At 53.7% G+C, this 15,261-nt stretch overlaps 17 non-coding genes across 17 annotated transcripts; 9 read left to right on the plus strand and 8 right to left on the minus strand.

Annotated features, from left to right (window-relative positions):
• Positions 1 to 5,865: 5,865 nt before the first annotated feature.
• LOC134543766 (U1 spliceosomal RNA) lies at positions 5,866 to 6,028 on the plus strand. The gene has a single exon (XR_010077227.1). It is a non-coding gene; the product is annotated as a U1 spliceosomal RNA (small nuclear RNA).
• Positions 6,029 to 6,327: 299 nt separating this feature from the next.
• On the minus strand, positions 6,328 to 6,447 carry LOC134543729 (U5 spliceosomal RNA). Its single transcript, XR_010077190.1, has one exon. It is a non-coding gene; the product is annotated as a U5 spliceosomal RNA (small nuclear RNA).
• A 543-nt stretch (positions 6,448 to 6,990) lies between these two features.
• On the plus strand, positions 6,991 to 7,153 carry LOC134543768 (U1 spliceosomal RNA). The gene has a single exon (XR_010077229.1). It is a non-coding gene; the product is annotated as a U1 spliceosomal RNA (small nuclear RNA).
• Positions 7,154 to 7,452: 299 nt separating this feature from the next.
• LOC134543730 (U5 spliceosomal RNA) lies at positions 7,453 to 7,572 on the minus strand. Its single transcript, XR_010077191.1, has one exon. It is a non-coding gene; the product is annotated as a U5 spliceosomal RNA (small nuclear RNA).
• Positions 7,573 to 8,115: 543 nt separating this feature from the next.
• LOC134543769 (U1 spliceosomal RNA) lies at positions 8,116 to 8,278 on the plus strand. The gene has a single exon (XR_010077230.1). It is a non-coding gene; the product is annotated as a U1 spliceosomal RNA (small nuclear RNA).
• A 299-nt stretch (positions 8,279 to 8,577) lies between these two features.
• LOC134543732 (U5 spliceosomal RNA) lies at positions 8,578 to 8,697 on the minus strand. The gene has a single exon (XR_010077193.1). It is a non-coding gene; the product is annotated as a U5 spliceosomal RNA (small nuclear RNA).
• Positions 8,698 to 9,240: 543 nt separating this feature from the next.
• On the plus strand, positions 9,241 to 9,403 carry LOC134543770 (U1 spliceosomal RNA). Its single transcript, XR_010077231.1, has one exon. It is a non-coding gene; the product is annotated as a U1 spliceosomal RNA (small nuclear RNA).
• Positions 9,404 to 9,702: 299 nt separating this feature from the next.
• On the minus strand, positions 9,703 to 9,822 carry LOC134543733 (U5 spliceosomal RNA). The gene has a single exon (XR_010077194.1). It is a non-coding gene; the product is annotated as a U5 spliceosomal RNA (small nuclear RNA).
• A 543-nt stretch (positions 9,823 to 10,365) lies between these two features.
• Positions 10,366 to 10,528, plus strand: LOC134543771 (U1 spliceosomal RNA). The gene has a single exon (XR_010077232.1). It is a non-coding gene; the product is annotated as a U1 spliceosomal RNA (small nuclear RNA).
• Positions 10,529 to 10,828: 300 nt separating this feature from the next.
• Positions 10,829 to 10,948, minus strand: LOC134543734 (U5 spliceosomal RNA). Its single transcript, XR_010077195.1, has one exon. It is a non-coding gene; the product is annotated as a U5 spliceosomal RNA (small nuclear RNA).
• A 543-nt stretch (positions 10,949 to 11,491) lies between these two features.
• Positions 11,492 to 11,655, plus strand: LOC134543775 (U1 spliceosomal RNA). Its single transcript, XR_010077236.1, has one exon. It is a non-coding gene; the product is annotated as a U1 spliceosomal RNA (small nuclear RNA).
• Positions 11,656 to 11,952: 297 nt separating this feature from the next.
• On the minus strand, positions 11,953 to 12,072 carry LOC134543735 (U5 spliceosomal RNA). The gene has a single exon (XR_010077196.1). It is a non-coding gene; the product is annotated as a U5 spliceosomal RNA (small nuclear RNA).
• Positions 12,073 to 12,615: 543 nt separating this feature from the next.
• LOC134543772 (U1 spliceosomal RNA) lies at positions 12,616 to 12,778 on the plus strand. Its single transcript, XR_010077233.1, has one exon. It is a non-coding gene; the product is annotated as a U1 spliceosomal RNA (small nuclear RNA).
• Positions 12,779 to 13,077: 299 nt separating this feature from the next.
• Positions 13,078 to 13,197, minus strand: LOC134543736 (U5 spliceosomal RNA). The gene has a single exon (XR_010077197.1). It is a non-coding gene; the product is annotated as a U5 spliceosomal RNA (small nuclear RNA).
• Positions 13,198 to 13,740: 543 nt separating this feature from the next.
• LOC134543773 (U1 spliceosomal RNA) lies at positions 13,741 to 13,903 on the plus strand. The gene has a single exon (XR_010077234.1). It is a non-coding gene; the product is annotated as a U1 spliceosomal RNA (small nuclear RNA).
• Positions 13,904 to 14,203: 300 nt separating this feature from the next.
• Positions 14,204 to 14,323, minus strand: LOC134543737 (U5 spliceosomal RNA). Its single transcript, XR_010077198.1, has one exon. It is a non-coding gene; the product is annotated as a U5 spliceosomal RNA (small nuclear RNA).
• Positions 14,324 to 14,866: 543 nt separating this feature from the next.
• On the plus strand, positions 14,867 to 15,029 carry LOC134543774 (U1 spliceosomal RNA). The gene has a single exon (XR_010077235.1). It is a non-coding gene; the product is annotated as a U1 spliceosomal RNA (small nuclear RNA).
• Positions 15,030 to 15,261: the final 232 nt, after the last annotated feature.

A 15,261-nucleotide genomic window follows, 5' to 3' on the forward strand; every position in this document is an offset into this window, starting at 1 on the left:
GGTGAACACAAATAAAACACAACATAGAACACGAATACATGGCCACAAGGGCGAATGGTGACAATCTTTATTCAACACTGACGAAACGGGGCCCCTCCGACGATACCGTCCTAGAGGTCCAGCTGCTTGTTGGGCGGCGAATCTTCTGTGGGCTGCCGGGGGCGACTCGGGGCGCAGAAGGTGCCGGGCCGCAGATGAAGACGGTCCGGAGCAGTGGCGATGTTAGGCAGTAGTTCACTGAGAGCAGAGATCTTGATGGGATGATGCCTGGTAACATTCCTCCGAGCCAACCGTGGACGTGGTGATCACCGTCGTCAGCTGCCGGGCCCACCAGCCGCGACTGCACCAGCGTCAACGTCATCAGGGTCAGGGCGTCTCAAATGATCGTAGGTAAAGAGCGGTCGGCGGGGGTGAGGAGCGTCAGGCAGGGGCTCTGCAAGGAGTCGGATCAGGGGGTTGTCAGAACGCCGGCAGTGGCGGAGAAACTTCTTAGTCACCTTGCAGAGCAGCTCGTGTAAGTGCGGGAGCCCAGTCTGGTCCAGGAGGGTCTGTCGTAAGGTGGCGCGAGGGAGACCGAGCAGGAGGCGGGCACCGAGAAAGTAGGACCGGGTGATCGGACGGAGGTTGTACAGAGAGGAGTGGACCCAAGCCGGGCACGCGTAGAGGAAGTGGGGAAGAACAAAGGAACGGTAGGCAGTCACACGAACGTCGAGAGGGGTGCCGGATGTCGGTCTGAGTATGGTGGCCAGCTGAGCCATGACGGCACGGGACTTGGTGCGGATTGAGTCGAGGTGCGGCAGAAAAGTAAAGGTATTGTCTAGGGTGACCCCCAGATAACGGATGCGAGGCGACCAGGGGATGGCTACGGTGGAGATGACTGGCGGGTGGTCGTGGTGTGGATGAAGTCGGGAGAAGAGGATGGATCGTGATTTAGAGTGATTGAGCCCGATGCCATGCGCGAGGAACTGATTGTTGAGGGAAGTGAGGCCGCGGCCGAGACGGTCGCAGAGCAGCCGCTCGGAAACTGAAGAGGCCAGGAGACAGGTATCATCGGCGTACTGGACAAGATAGGTGCCGGGAGGGGGCTTGAGATCAGAGATGTGGAGGGTAAAAAGTAGCGGTGAGAGAATGGCGCCCTGGGGGACGCCGGCGGAGATGGGGCGGGGGCCGGAGAGGACCCCCTCCACCCGAACCCGGAAGGTGCGACCCTCCAGGAAGGAGCAGAGGAGGCGGATGAGATGAGATGAGAGGTCGGTGGCAGAGAGGCGCTGGAGGAGCTGGGCATGCGGAACGGAATCGAAAGCACGGGCGAGGTCAAGAAGCACCATGCCCGTGTGTTGCCGCCTGGCGAATCCCTGGACCACCAGGTGCTCCACACGGGCAATGGCGTGGGTCGTCGAGTGGCGGGGGCGGAAACCGAACTGGTGGCGGGGTAGAAGGTCCAGGGTGGTGACTTGAAAGAGGAGACGGCGGTGGATCGCCCGTTCCGCGACCTTGGACAGAATAGGAAGAAGCGAGATGGGCCGAAAAGATGAAGGGAGAGACGGGGGCTTGCCAGGTTTGGGGATGGGTGAGACGACGGCGGTTTTCCAGGGGGTGGGGAAGTGGCAGAGGAGGAACATTGCGTTGAAAAGACGGGTCAGAAACACAAGGGCCTTGCGAGGTAGGGCACGGAGCACGGGGGAGGGCAGAGAGTCGTGGCCAGGAGCAGAACGGGGCCGAAGGCGGGCGAGCAGGGTGCGGACCTCGGAAGGCGTGACGAGCGGCAGGGGGAAGGTGGCCGGAAGGGGGGGCAAAGTGACGTGGCGAGACAGGAGGCGGGCCCCGTCCTCGTCGTCCGAAGACTCGGAGGACAGGGAAGGGCCGGGTGCGGATGCGAAGGTGGTCGCCAGGTAGGCGGCCACCGCCTCGGATCGCTCCGAGGCCGATTCCGCCACACCCGTGGGGGTGGTCAGCGGGGGGATGGTGGTAGGAACCGAGCGGAGACGACGGACGTGAGACCAGAGGGAGCCGGAGCAAGCAGAGAGGGATTGGAGACGCCGAGTCTCCAGACGGGCCCTCCACTCCGCGACCAATCGCCGGCAGCGCCCCCGCAGCACCAGGTACACCCGCCGGTGCAGCAGGGAACGACTAGCCTGCCAGAGGACGCGGAAGCGGTTGCGCAAGGACAAGGCGTCCCGGAGGTAAGGCGGAAATGGGTCGACAAGGGGACGGGGGGGAACCAGAGGTATGTTGGCAGAGGCGGCCGCGGAAATGGCGTCGGTCAGCGAGAGAACGTTGGCGTCAAGGCGGGCAGGGGTATCGAACGGAACAGACAGGTCTATGGCAGCGGAGAGGGAACGCTGAAAACCGCCCCAGTCGGCCTTGGGAAAATCGAAGCGGGGGAGGTGGGGGTTAGAACGGGGGTGAAAGTGAAGTGTGGCAAGAACAGGCAAGTGGTCGGAGGTGCCGGAGGTGATGGTGGTGAGATCCGAGAGAATGGGGAGGGGCGTGGACAGTGCAAAGTCGATGATGCTGGGTTGCCGGTTGAGCTGGGCCGGAAAAAATGTCGGGGTCGGAGGGGCATAAAGAGAGAGAGGAGTACGCCGAAGGAGTTGCCGGAGGGAGCTGCCCCGCCGGTTCGCGGCGGCACAGCCCCAGAAGGGATGGGTGGCGTTGAAGTCCCCGGCCAGCACGACGTGGGCGTCGAGCCGACCGAGGGCGACAACGTCGGCCGTGGGAAAGGCGTACTGAGGGGGGAGGTACAAGGATACCAAGGTCAGGGAGTACGGGAGGCCGTGCAAGCGCACAGCAACCGCCTCGGCCGCGGGGGAAGAAGGGATGCGACGGCGATGATGTGAAATGGTGTTGCGGACGAGTAACGCCACCCCCCCGCCCCGACCATCGCGATCGGCACGGTGGACCGCATACCCGGGGACCAGGACGGGGGCAGAGGGGGAGAGCCAGGTCTCAGAAAGGAACACGACGTCGGGCGATCGCTCGTGGAGCAGGTGCAAAAGGTCGTGGAGCTTAGGGAGGAGGGAAAAGACGTTCCAGATGAGGACACTAAGGGGAGGGGCGGGATCCATCGAAGAAATTCAGAAGGGCCTGGAGGAGCACTTCGAACTTCTCGGTGGAGGTGCGGGCTCGGGAGAGTGCCGTCAGGACAGACCGGATGAGCGGGAGGTACTGTCGGATGAATGAAATGAAGTCGTGAATGAGGGATGAAAGCGACGAGCAGTCTGAGTCGGAGGCAAGCGGTCGAGAGTCAGAAGAAGGAGCGGAAGGAGGAGGGTGCGAGGTGGCAGAGGGGGGAACAACCGGTACAACGGGGGGAGGGCGTGCCCAAGCATTGGTGGAGAGAGCAGGAAACGTCTTGGGATCGGACAGGGACGGGACAGAGGGCCCGGTCCCCACGGCAGTCGTCGTGGCGTCAGTGAGTCGTTGAGGGTGTCGGCGCAGGTAAGCCTGAATCACGCGACAGTCAGTGGAAGTAGCGAAGTGGGCCCCGTCACAAAGCGTGCAGCGTCGGGTAGTCGAGGTGCAGTCCCGAGACCAGTGGGGCCCAGCGCACTTGAAACAGGCGAGGTCCCGGTGGCATCGGGAGGACGGGTGTCCAGGCCGCTGGCAGCGGTAGCACTGAGGTACGCGCCCCGAGCCGCGGTATTTCTCAACTGCCACCACCCAGCAGCCCAATGTCTTCAACTTCAGGAAGGGGGCTGCCTCACCCAGACCGGATGTAGTGACCAGGAAAGGCCGGGTCGTTGAAGTAGGAGAGGTGCGCATGGCCACCACAGATGCCACAGGTAGGTGCAGGTCGAGCAGGGACTGGGTGACCTCGTCAGCCGTCGTGGAGAGAGGGAGTTTCTTGATCACAACTCGATCGGCACGCTCGTCGGGGCGGAGATGGGTGTAGGGTTTATATCCGAGGCGTTGGAGTTCGTCAAATAGGAGCTGGTGGTCCTGAGGGTTGCTGGTATAAAAGGAGGTGCGGTCATTGACGGAGGTGACAGAGAGAGGACCGGAGAGGAGAGACTGAAAACGTTGTGCAGTGGCGAAGGGGCCGGCTGTGGGCGTGAGAAGGCAGGCGATCGGAGGCATGCGAGGCGTGCGAGGAGTGGAGGTAGGCGGGCGAGGCGCCGCCGAGGAGGAGGCACGAGGCTGCGAGGCTGGAGGGCGGGGTGGAGCACGAGATGAGCTGGGACTCGTCGAAGAGGGGCCCGGGAGAGTGGTGAAGGGCACAGGAGGAGGTTGCGTGTCGGGCCGGTGCCGCTTAGCATGCTGCTTGCGGCGGGGCTTGGCAGTCAAGGGTCGGTCCGAGGAGGCAGCCCCAGCGCCGTCGTCGGTGTCGGTATCCGGTAGACTGAGGAGACTGTCGTAGCGGTTGCTGGTAGGGACGGCATCGTCGGAGGAGTGCTGGTCGGGGTGGGCGCGCTTGACGGTCTTCGTGGGAACGATGAAGCCGGTGTCCATGGGAGTAGCAGTCGCAGCAGGAGGAACGGCGGCAGGCGGTGAGTCGGTCGGCAACAGCGGAAGAGAAGGCGCAGGAGACATGATCGGTGAAGTGATGCAGGCCGTGGTGGTAGTAGTAGTCACAGTTGGTGGTGTTGGAGCAGAGGTAGTCGTAGGCAGAGCGAGGATGGTGGAGACGTCCAGGCCGTGAAGATGTTTCGTCTCGCTGACCTTAATGCAAACAGTCTGGGTGCGCAGCCCGGCTGGCGCGGGGGAGGGAGGCGGAGCCACCCCCCCGACCCCAGCAGCGCCCGCCTCCCCAGACCCGACTTGCATGGTCTCCAAGCGCTGGCGATGCGGTCCACAGTAATGTCGTGGCTGGGGTGGCCGATTGTCAGTAGTCATCTCATCGCCAGAACCGGCCTCGGCCGAGGGCCTCGGACCAAAGTCGTCCCCGCCCTGGTTCGGCGTCATCGGGAGAGAGTCCATTCCAAACTCACCCCTCGGCCTCCCCAATAGGCTACAACTTGGTTGCCGGGAGTCACAAGAAGTGGCCTCGGCCGATGGCCTCTGACCGAGGTCGCCCCCGCCCTGGTTTGGCTTCATCGGGAGGGAGTCCATTCCAAACTCCCCCCTCAGCCGCCCCAATAGGCCGCGACTCGGTGGCGCACAGCACTCACAAGAAGAAGATCTAGGATCTAAGAACTAGATCTACACAAGAGCACTCCTGGTGGTCGACTCAGGAACTAGCAGCAGCAGGTCTCGGCGGCTCGCTGAAATTGCTGAAAGGAAACCAGTTAGTTAATGGCCAAAAGTGCTCAGATTTGCTTCAAAAAGCTTTTAAAAAATTCCCCTGAACAGTTTGATGCCTTTGAAGGGAAACCAGAGCACGGTTGAAACTTTGAAAATCCGGACTATATAGGAAAAATGTGCGGACCACCACTAATGGTGAAAATAGCGTACGGTCGTGCAGCCTGAAGCCGCGAATCGTCCGAAAATCGCCTCGTGGGACACGGCACTCGATATTTCGTGAAACCCTAGGTATGTTGCTAATGGAAAAAAGTTCCCCTCTCGACTGTGCCGTGGTGCCCGCCTTTTTGCCGAGGCGGACGCGACGACCCGAGTGCCGCCACGCGGCAAACGGTGTAACCAAGTGCCGCCACGCGGCAAACGGGGTAACCAAATGCACGCGGCGGTCGACCGTCGCCGTGGGTACAGAAACAAAGGAAACGAGGTGCGAGTAGAAACGGGCAGTTGTAGGAAGAAATTGTATTTGCATTGTTGGTGTGTACTGTCATGTAGTGTGATGAACTGGCACGGGAGTGTTATGTCTGGGGAAAGAGCTGTTTCGGAGGTAGAAGTACATAACCTCAAAACACGTTGATGAGGTGGTCCGAGCTCCAAGTGAAATAGAAAAGCGAAACACTGCGCAGCATACTTACCTGGCGTAGGGGCTACCCTGATCAAGCAGGGGGTTCCCCCAGGGTGAGGCTCTTCCCTTGCACTTCGGTTGAGCTGACCTCTGCGATTACCCCAAATGTGGGTAACTCGGGCGCGTAATTTTTGGTAGTCGGGACTGCGTTCGCGCTGTCCCGGTGAAAAAATTTCAACTTAGTAGTTGTGAAGTAGTGTTAAGAATTATGTACAGTGAAGTGTAATTTTTTTTTTTTTTTTCATCTGTGTATGGTATGTAATGCATTCGTAGGTCTCAAGTTTACGGTGCCTTGGCGAACAACCCCACCGTCTTGAAAGTGCGGAAGGAAGGTACGTAATTGTGCATGGTAATAGTTGAAAAAAGAAAAAAAAAATTCCCATGAACGATACTTGTCCAATTCGATTTTTCAGATTTCCCCCTCCCCGCCTCACCCCCGGGCCCAGTGGTTTAACGGTAACCGGCCCAGTGTGTAAACACTGGGCACAACAAAAAATTGTTTAAAGACTCATCAAATGTTCCCCTCCACGGAAATCTTTAGTAAAAGGCGAAAGATTTATGCGTTTGAAGGGAAACCAGAGCACGGTTGAAACTTTGAAAATCCGGACTATATAGGAAAAATGTGCGGACCACCACTAATGGTGAAAATAGCGTACGGTCGTGCAGCCTGAAGCCGCGAATCGTCCGAAAATCGCCTCGTGGGACACGGCACTCGATATTTCGTGAAACCCTAGGTATGTTGCTAATGGAAAAAAGTTCCCCTCTCGACTGTGCCGTGGTGCCCGCCTTTTTGCCGAGGCGGACGCGACGACCCGAGTGCCGCCACGCGGCAAACGGTGTAACCAAGTGCCGCCACGCGGCAAACGGGGTAACCAAATGCACGCGGCGGTCGACCGTCGCCGTGGGTACAGAAACAAAGGAAACGAGGTGCGAGTAGAAACGGGCAGTTGTAGGAAGAAATTGTATTTGCATTGTTGGTGTGTACTGTCATGTAGTGTGATGAACTGGCACGGGAGTGTTATGTCTGGGGAAAGAGCTGTTTCGGAGGTAGAAGTACATAACCTCAAAACACGTTGATGAGGTGGTCCGAGCTCCAAGTGAAATAGAAAAGCGAAACACTGCGCAGCATACTTACCTGGCGTAGGGGCTACCCTGATCAAGCAGGGGGTTCCCCCAGGGTGAGGCTCTTCCCTTGCACTTCGGTTGAGCTGACCTCTGCGATTACCCCAAATGTGGGTAACTCGGGCGCGTAATTTTTGGTAGTCGGGACTGCGTTCGCGCTGTCCCGGTGAAAAAATTTCAACTTAGTAGTTGTGAAGTAGTGTTAAGAATTATGTACAGTGAAGTGTAATTTTTTTTTTTTTTTTCATCTGTGTATGGTATGTAATGCATTCGTAGGTCTCAAGTTTACGGTGCCTTGGCGAACAACCCCACCGTCTTGAAAGTGCGGAAGGAAGGTACGTAATTGTGCATGGTAATAGTTGAAAAAAGAAAAAAAAAATTCCCATGAACGATACTTGTCCAATTCGATTTTTCAGATTTCCCCCTCCCCGCCTCACCCCCGGGCCCAGTGGTTTAACGGTAACCGGCCCAGTGTGTAAACACTGGGCACAACAAAAAATTGTTTAAAGACTCATCAAATGTTCCCCTCCACGGAAATCTTTAGTAAAAGGCGAAAGATTTATGCGTTTGAAGGGAAACCAGAGCACGGTTGAAACTTTGAAAATCCGGACTATATAGGAAAAATGTGCGGACCACCACTAATGGTGAAAATAGCGTACGGTCGTGCAGCCTGAAGCCGCGAATCGTCCGAAAATCGCCTCGTGGGACACGGCACTCGATATTTCGTGAAACCCTAGGTATGTTGCTAATGGAAAAAAGTTCCCCTCTCGACTGTGCCGTGGTGCCCGCCTTTTTGCCGAGGCGGACGCGACGACCCGAGTGCCGCCACGCGGCAAACGGTGTAACCAAGTGCCGCCACGCGGCAAACGGGGTAACCAAATGCACGCGGCGGTCGACCGTCGCCGTGGGTACAGAAACAAAGGAAACGAGGTGCGAGTAGAAACGGGCAGTTGTAGGAAGAAATTGTATTTGCATTGTTGGTGTGTACTGTCATGTAGTGTGATGAACTGGCACGGGAGTGTTATGTCTGGGGAAAGAGCTGTTTCGGAGGTAGAAGTACATAACCTCAAAACACGTTGATGAGGTGGTCCGAGCTCCAAGTGAAATAGAAAAGCGAAACACTGCGCAGCATACTTACCTGGCGTAGGGGCTACCCTGATCAAGCAGGGGGTTCCCCCAGGGTGAGGCTCTTCCCTTGCACTTCGGTTGAGCTGACCTCTGCGATTACCCCAAATGTGGGTAACTCGGGCGCGTAATTTTTGGTAGTCGGGACTGCGTTCGCGCTGTCCCGGTGAAAAAATTTCAACTTAGTAGTTGTGAAGTAGTGTTAAGAATTATGTACAGTGAAGTGTAATTTTTTTTTTTTTTTTCATCTGTGTATGGTATGTAATGCATTCGTAGGTCTCAAGTTTACGGTGCCTTGGCGAACAACCCCACCGTCTTGAAAGTGCGGAAGGAAGGTACGTAATTGTGCATGGTAATAGTTGAAAAAAGAAAAAAAAAATTCCCATGAACGATACTTGTCCAATTCGATTTTTCAGATTTCCCCCTCCCCGCCTCACCCCCGGGCCCAGTGGTTTAACGGTAACCGGCCCAGTGTGTAAACACTGGGCACAACAAAAAATTGTTTAAAGACTCATCAAATGTTCCCCTCCACGGAAATCTTTAGTAAAAGGCGAAAGATTTATGCGTTTGAAGGGAAACCAGAGCACGGTTGAAACTTTGAAAATCCGGACTATATAGGAAAAATGTGCGGACCACCACTAATGGTGAAAATAGCGTACGGTCGTGCAGCCTGAAGCCGCGAATCGTCCGAAAATCGCCTCGTGGGACACGGCACTCGATATTTCGTGAAACCCTAGGTATGTTGCTAATGGAAAAAAGTTCCCCTCTCGACTGTGCCGTGGTGCCCGCCTTTTTGCCGAGGCGGACGCGACGACCCGAGTGCCGCCACGCGGCAAACGGTGTAACCAAGTGCCGCCACGCGGCAAACGGGGTAACCAAATGCACGCGGCGGTCGACCGTCGCCGTGGGTACAGAAACAAAGGAAACGAGGTGCGAGTAGAAACGGGCAGTTGTAGGAAGAAATTGTATTTGCATTGTTGGTGTGTACTGTCATGTAGTGTGATGAACTGGCACGGGAGTGTTATGTCTGGGGAAAGAGCTGTTTCGGAGGTAGAAGTACATAACCTCAAAACACGTTGATGAGGTGGTCCGAGCTCCAAGTGAAATAGAAAAGCGAAACACTGCGCAGCATACTTACCTGGCGTAGGGGCTACCCTGATCAAGCAGGGGGTTCCCCCAGGGTGAGGCTCTTCCCTTGCACTTCGGTTGAGCTGACCTCTGCGATTACCCCAAATGTGGGTAACTCGGGCGCGTAATTTTTGGTAGTCGGGACTGCGTTCGCGCTGTCCCGGTGAAAAAATTTCAACTTAGTAGTTGTGAAGTAGTGTTAAGAATTATGTACAGTGAAGTGTAATTTTTTTTTTTTTTTTCATCTGTGTATGGTATGTAATGCATTCGTAGGTCTCAAGTTTACGGTGCCTTGGCGAACAACCCCACCGTCTTGAAAGTGCGGAAGGAAGGTACGTAATTGTGCATGGTAATAGTTGAAAAAAGAAAAAAAAAATTCCCATGAACGATACTTGTCCAATTCGATTTTTCAGATTTCCCCCTCCCCGCCTCACCCCCGGGCCCAGTGGTTTAACGGTAACCGGCCCAGTGTGTAAACACTGGGCACAACAAAAAATTGTTTAAAGACTCATCAAATGTTCCCCTCCACGGAAATCTTTAGTAAAAGGCGAAAGATTTATGCGTTTGAAGGGAAACCAGAGCACGGTTGAAACTTTGAAAATCCGGACTATATAGGAAAAATGTGCGGACCACCACTAATGGTGAAAATAGCGTACGGTCGTGCAGCCTGAAGCCGCGAATCGTCCGAAAATCGCCTCGTGGGACACGGCACTCGATATTTCGTGAAACCCTAGGTATGTTGCTAATGGAAAAAAGTTCCCCTCTCGACTGTGCCGTGGTGCCCGCCTTTTTGCCGAGGCGGACGCGACGACCCGAGTGCCGCCACGCGGCAAACGGTGTAACCAAGTGCCGCCACGCGGCAAACGGGGTAACCAAATGCACGCGGCGGTCGACCGTCGCCGTGGGTACAGAAACAAAGGAAACGAGGTGCGAGTAGAAACGGGCAGTTGTAGGAAGAAATTGTATTTGCATTGTTGGTGTGTACTGTCATGTAGTGTGATGAACTGGCACGGGAGTGTTATGTCTGGGGAAAGAGCTGTTTCGGAGGTAGAAGTACATAACCTCAAAACACGTTGATGAGGTGGTCCGAGCTCCAAGTGAAATAGAAAAGCGAAACACTGCGCAGCATACTTACCTGGCGTAGGGGCTACCCTGATCAAGCAGGGGGTTCCCCCAGGGTGAGGCTCTTCCCTTGCACTTCGGTTGAGCTGACCTCTGCGATTACCCCAAATGTGGGTAACTCGGGCGCGTAATTTTTGGTAGTCGGGACTGCGTTCGCGCTGTCCCGGTGAAAAAATTTCAACTTAGTAGTTGTGAAGTAGTGTTAAGAATTATGTACAGTGAAGTGTAATTTTTTTTTTTTTTTTCATCTGTGTATGGTATGTAATGCATTCGTAGGTCTCAAGTTTACGGTGCCTTGGCGAACAACCCCCACCGTCTTGAAAGTGCGGAAGGAAGGTACGTAATTGTGCATGGTAATAGTTGAAAAAAGAAAAAAAAAATTCCCATGAACGATACTTGTCCAATTCGATTTTTCAGATTTCCCCCTCCCCGCCTCACCCCCGGGCCCAGTGGTTTAACGGTAACCGGCCCAGTGTGTAAACACTGGGCACAACAAAAAATTGTTTAAAGACTCATCAAATGTTCCCCTCCACGGAAATCTTTAGTAAAAGGCGAAAGATTTATGCGTTTGAAGGGAAACCAGAGCACGGTTGAAACTTTGAAAATCCGGACTATATAGGAAAAATGTGCGGACCACCACTAATGGTGAAAATAGCGTACGGTCGTGCAGCCTGAAGCCGCGAATCGTCCGAAAATCGCCTCGTGGGACACGGCACTCGATATTTCGTGAAACCCTAGGTATGTTGCTAATGGAAAAAAGTTCCCCTCTCGACTGTGCCGTGGTGCCCGCCTTTTTGCCGAGGCGGACGCGACGACCCGAGTGCCGCCACGCGGCAAACGGTGTAACCAAGTGCCGCCACGCGGCAAACGGGGTAACCAAATGCACGCGGCGGTCGACCGTCGCCGTGGGTACAGAAACAAAGGAAACGAGGTGCGAGTAGAAACGGGCAGTTGTAGGAAGAAATTGTATTTGCATTGTTGGTGTGTACTGTCATGTAGTGTGATGAACTGGCACGGGAGTGTTATGTCTGGGGAAAGAGCTGTTTCGGAGGTAGAAGTACATAACCTCAAAACACGTTGATGAGGTGGTCCGAGCTCCAAGTGAAATAGAAAAGCGAAACACTGCGCAGCATACTTACCTGGCGTAGGGGCTACCCTGATCAAGCAGGGGGTTCCCCCAGGGTGAGGCTCTTCCCTTGCACTTCGGTTGAGCTGACCTCTGCGATTACCCGCAAATGTGGGTAACTCGGGCGCGTAATTTTTGGTAGTCGGGACTGCGTTCGCGCTGTCCCGGTGAAAAAATTTCAACTTAGTAGTTGTGAAGTAGTGTTAAGAATTATGTACAGTGAAGTGTAATTTTTTTTTTTTTTTTCATCTGTGTATGGTATGTAATGCATTCGTAGGTCTCAAGTTTACTGCCTTGGCGAACAACCCCACCGTCTTGAAAGTGCGGAAGGAAGGTACGTAATTGTGCATGGTAATAGTTGAAAAAAGAAAAAAAAAATTCCCATGAACGATACTTGTCCAATTCGATTTTTCAGATTTCCCCCTCCCCGCCTCACCCCCGGGCCCAGTGGTTTAACGGTAACCGGCCCAGTGTGTAAACACTGGGCACAACAAAAAATTGTTTAAAGACTCATCAAATGTTCCCCTCCACGGAAATCTTTAGTAAAAGGCGAAAGATTTATGCGTTTGAAGGGAAACCAGAGCACGGTTGAAACTTTGAAAATCCGGACTATATAGGAAAAATGTGCGGACCACCACTAATGGTGAAAATAGCGTACGGTCGTGCAGCCTGAAGCCGCGAATCGTCCGAAAATCGCCTCGTGGGACACGGCACTCGATATTTCGTGAAACCCTAGGTATGTTGCTAATGGAAAAAAGTTCCCCTCTCGACTGTGCCGTGGTGCCCGCCTTTTTGCCGAGGCGGACGCGACGACCCGAGTGCCGCCACGCGGCAAACGGTGTAACCAAGTGCCGCCACGCGGCAAACGGGGTAACCAAATGCACGCGGCGGTCGACCGTCGCCGTGGGTACAGAAACAAAGGAAACGAGGTGCGAGTAGAAACGGGCAGTTGTAGGAAGAAATTGTATTTGCATTGTTGGTGTGTACTGTCATGTAGTGTGATGAACTGGCACGGGAGTGTTATGTCTGGGGAAAGAGCTGTTTCGGAGGTAGAAGTACATAACCTCAAAACACGTTGATGAGGTGGTCCGAGCTCCAAGTGAAATAGAAAAGCGAAACACTGCGCAGCATACTTACCTGGCGTAGGGGCTACCCTGATCAAGCAGGGGGTTCCCCCAGGGTGAGGCTCTTCCCTTGCACTTCGGTTGAGCTGACCTCTGCGATTACCCCAAATGTGGGTAACTCGGGCGCGTAATTTTTGGTAGTCGGGACTGCGTTCGCGCTGTCCCGGTGAAAAAATTTCAACTTAGTAGTTGTGAAGTAGTGTTAAGAATTATGTACAGTGAAGTGTAATTTTTTTTTTTTTTTTCATCTGTGTATGGTATGTAATGCATTCGTAGGTCTCAAGTTTACGGTGCCTTGGCGAACAACCCCACCGTCTTGAAAGTGCGGAAGGAAGGTACGTAATTGTGCATGGTAATAGTTGAAAAAAGAAAAAAAAAATTCCCATGAACGATACTTGTCCAATTCGATTTTTCAGATTTCCCCCTCCCCGCCTCACCCCCGGGCCCAGTGGTTTAACGGTAACCGGCCCAGTGTGTAAACACTGGGCACAACAAAAAATTGTTTAAAGACTCATCAAATGTTCCCCTCCACGGAAATCTTTAGTAAAAGGCGAAAGATTTATGCGTTTGAAGGGAAACCAGAGCACGGTTGAAACTTTGAAAATCCGGACTATATAGGAAAAATGTGCGGACCACCACTAATGGTGAAAATAGCGTACGGTCGTGCAGCCTGAAGCCGCGAATCGTCCGAAAATCGCCTCGTGGGACACGGCACTCGATATTTCGTGAAACCCTAGGTATGTTGCTAATGGAAAAAAGTTCCCCTCTCGACTGTGCCGTGGTGCCCGCCTTTTTGCCGAGGCGGACGCGACGACCCGAGTGCCGCCACGCGGCAAACGGTGTAACCAAGTGCCGCCACGCGGCAAACGGGGTAACCAAATGCACGCGGCGGTCGACCGTCGCCGTGGGTACAGAAACAAAGGAAACGAGGTGCGAGTAGAAACGGGCAGTTGTAGGAAGAAATTGTATTTGCATTGTTGGTGTGTACTGTCATGTAGTGTGATGAACTGGCACGGGAGTGTTATGTCTGGGGAAAGAGCTGTTTCGGAGGTAGAAGTACATAACCTCAAAACACGTTGATGAGGTGGTCCGAGCTCCAAGTGAAATAGAAAAGCGAAACACTGCGCAGCATACTTACCTGGCGTAGGGGCTACCCTGATCAAGCAGGGGGTTCCCCCAGGGTGAGGCTCTTCCCTTGCACTTCGGTTGAGCTGACCTCTGCGATTACCCCAAATGTGGGTAACTCGGGCGCGTAATTTTTGGTAGTCGGGACTGCGTTCGCGCTGTCCCGGTGAAAAAATTTCAACTTAGTAGTTGTGAAGTAGTGTTAAGAATTATGTACAGTGAAGTGTAATTTTTTTTTTTTTTTTTCATCTGTGTATGGTATGTAATGCATTCGTAGGTCTCAAGTTTACGGTGCCTTGGCGAACAACCCCACCGTCTTGAAAGTGCGGAAGGAAGGTACGTAATTGTGCATGGTAATAGTTGAAAAAAGAAAAAAAAAATTCCCATGAACGATACTTGTCCAATTCGATTTTTCAGATTTCCCCCTCCCCGCCTCACCCCCGGGCCCAGTGGTTTAACGGTAACCGGCCCAGTGTGTAAACACTGGGCACAACAAAAAATTGTTTAAAGACTCATCAAATGTTCCCCTCCACGGAAATCTTTAGTAAAAGGCGAAAGATTTATGCGTTTGAAGGGAAACCAGAGCACGGTTGAAACTTTGAAAATCCGGACTATATAGGAAAAATGTGCGGACCACCACTAATGGTGAAAATAGCGTACGGTCGTGCAGCCTGAAGCCGCGAATCGTCCGAAAATCGCCTCGTGGGACACGGCACTCGATATTTCGTGAAACCCTAGGTATGTTGCTAATGGAAAAAAGTTCCCCTCTCGACTGTGCCGTGGTGCCCGCCTTTTTGCCGAGGCGGACGCGACGACCCGAGTGCCGCCACGCGGCAAACGGTGTAACCAAGTGCCGCCACGCGGCAAACGGGGTAACCAAATGCACGCGGCGGTCGACCGTCGCCGTGGGTACAGAAACAAAGGAAACGAGGTGCGAGTAGAAACGGGCAGTTGTAGGAAGAAATTGTATTTGCATTGTTGGTGTGTACTGTCATGTAGTGTGATGAACTGGCACGGGAGTGTTATGTCTGGGGAAAGAGCTGTTTCGGAGGTAGAAGTACATAACCTCAAAACACGTTGATGAGGTGGTCCGAGCTCCAAGTGAAATAGAAAAGCGAAACACTGCGCAGCATACTTACCTGGCGTAGGGGCTACCCTGATCAAGCAGGGGGTTCCCCCAGGGTGAGGCTCTTCCCTTGCACTTCGGTTGAGCTGACCTCTGCGATTACCCCAAATGTGGGTAACTCGGGCGCGTAATTTTTGGTAGTCGGGACTGCGTTCGCGCTGTCCCGGTGAAAAAATTTCAACTTAGTAGTTGTGAAGTAGTGTTAAGAATTATGTACAGTGAAGTGTAATTTTTTTTTTTTTTTTCATCTGTGTATGGTATGTAATGCATTCGTAGGTCTCAAGTTTACGGTGCCTTGGCGAACAACCCCACCGTCTTGAAAGTGCGGAAGGAAGGTACGTAATTGTGCATGGTAATAGTTGAAAAAAGAAAAAAAAAATTCCCATGAACGATACTTGTC

Source organism: Bacillus rossius, unplaced genomic scaffold (assembly GCF_032445375.1).
Source record: "Bacillus rossius redtenbacheri isolate Brsri unplaced genomic scaffold, Brsri_v3 Brsri_v3_scf177, whole genome shotgun sequence".
NCBI classification, from domain to species: Eukaryota; Metazoa; Arthropoda; class Insecta; order Phasmatodea; family Bacillidae; genus Bacillus; species Bacillus rossius.